We start from the raw sequence: 2,221 nt of genomic DNA, 5'->3' as shown, positions 1-2,221 counted from the left end.
AGGAAGAAGACTTACCTCTTAAATGTTGTAACACCTGATATTTAGCTTATAGGTCAGAGAACTGGGCAAAACGAAAGCCATTCTGTCAAACCTAAACCTAATGAAATTCTATTATTTAAGGATATTTCATCACCTGACTGCAAAATACTTTTCTATATATCCCAAATGAGAACACAGTAATTTCTTCAGTTAAATATAGTTTTGAAACATAGTAGCTTTTGCTTTTTTTTCTTTTTTAAATAAGCTAATAGTCATGGATCCGTTTTTTGTTTTGTTTTTGTTTTGTTGTTTGTTTTTAATTCTGGGATTTGTTTTTCAAATCTTCATGGGGTCTGGAGTACATGAAATTCTTTGGATCCCTTTTTAACAGAATGGGCATAGCCCTTCAGATTTCTTTCAGTGCCTATTTTTGCTGTTCATCTGAAAATAACGGGTTTTGACAGCCAGCTTTGTCTCAGCTACCAACCCCATCCTGCATCTCCATGACAATAGTCAGGAAGTCATTCACTTATATTTATGGAGGACCCATTGTGTGAAAGGAATTGCACTAAGAACTTAACAGGAAACAATCCACAGGAACCTCACCATTGAAATGTCCTATAATTAAAGTGGTATTAAAGACAAATATATTCATGATATATGTGATACATGCCCCTTTACTGACAGAATGAATACATATAAATATGCCCCAAACACAACACATGCATCTAAAGATTTAGTTCATAATGTAGCACAATGGATGTTGTGGTGAGTACAGTTGTATTATTTTGCTTGACTTTGTAGAGAATTCGCCATAAAGAGGGCACTAACCAAATTAGAGATAGAATAAACTAGGGAAAGGAGTACTTACTATAATACTGTGTTTACTCTAATATTATACATGGAAACAGATATTTTACCCATTTTTTACAGTATCCAGTCACTCATTTTCACAGTGGAGAGAAAGGACTATAAAAAGAATTGCAAACCCCATTTAATAAATACAAAAAAGAAAGAAAGAAAGACAGACAGACAGACAATAGCAATCGAGAAAAACCAAAGCTTAAGTAAAAGGTCGTCTTAGATTGTACAATCAAGTAAGTTTTTCAGTTCACAATGTACAATTGCTGGCTATTTTTCTTTTCTACTACTTTTGAAGCATAAATGCATTGAGGAGATATTAACATTTCAATGATTCAGAATGGGAAGAAAGCTATCGTGTCAATCATGTAATTTTTATGAAATTATTCTGAAATTGTCTGAGGCAAAGGAAACGTGATCTAGCTGCTGGGGTGGCAAACAGCCCGCCACTGTTAGATAGCTCAAGTGCCACATCCTGGATCTTGTTAGATGTAACTCAATCCAGTCTATTTCAGCAGAAGGGTCTTTATTTTCATCCTGGCACTCCACTCTTAAAGCAGACTAAAGCTTAAGTTTGTTTAAAGCTACAACATGATTATTCCTATAAAATAATTAGTGACATTTGAACCACTTTCTGATAGACTCAATTTAGCGGGAGACTAAGCGGCTTTCCACATTTATTGAATTCACATTTGAAAATGCTGCTTAAAACATTTGAAACACGGTATTTTTCAGGGAGTACAACAGGATGGACTTTTAGATTTCAGCATAGGTTTATATAATATGATTCTGTCTCTAAAATCTGCTTCATGTACCCCAGTGCTGATGGCCAAAGGTTTGCCTTGGACTGATACTTATGCAAAAATAGCAATTGTAACTCTATTCAGATTGTGGTGATTATATTTTTATATTTAGTTATGTTTTAGCTTCTGGCAATGATTGTGAAAAAATAAATATAAAAATGTACTTATTTTGTAAATTAAGATATTCATAATTTATCTCTGAATCTAAATGATACTTGGTGAGTATCCATTTGTAGATTTGAGAAACTGTCCAAAGATAGTTGTATAATATGAATCATTGTCATGTCCTTGCCAGTGTATTTTAACAGTGATAATAAAGGTAAAGGGGGAAATGTTCCTGTTGAAACTATTATAGTAAAACATTCCATTAGAATGGAAAAGTAACTTACTTACCAGCCAATCAAGATTCCCTTGTGTTCAGAAAACAGTGTGAAAGAAAACTCCTGAACAGTTAAAATACTAAAGACCTGCTGTTGACCTATGAGAGGTGATGGCTTAAAATATAAATAGTAGCAGGAGATAGTCCCATAGTAGTTCTACAGGTGTTTCACCTGTTGACCTAAACTACTCCGCTTCCC

This window comes from Suricata suricatta, chromosome 2 (genome assembly GCF_006229205.1).
Source record: "Suricata suricatta isolate VVHF042 chromosome 2, meerkat_22Aug2017_6uvM2_HiC, whole genome shotgun sequence".
Taxonomy (NCBI): domain Eukaryota; kingdom Metazoa; phylum Chordata; class Mammalia; order Carnivora; family Herpestidae; genus Suricata; species Suricata suricatta.
Note: the sequence above shows the minus strand (reverse complement) of the source record.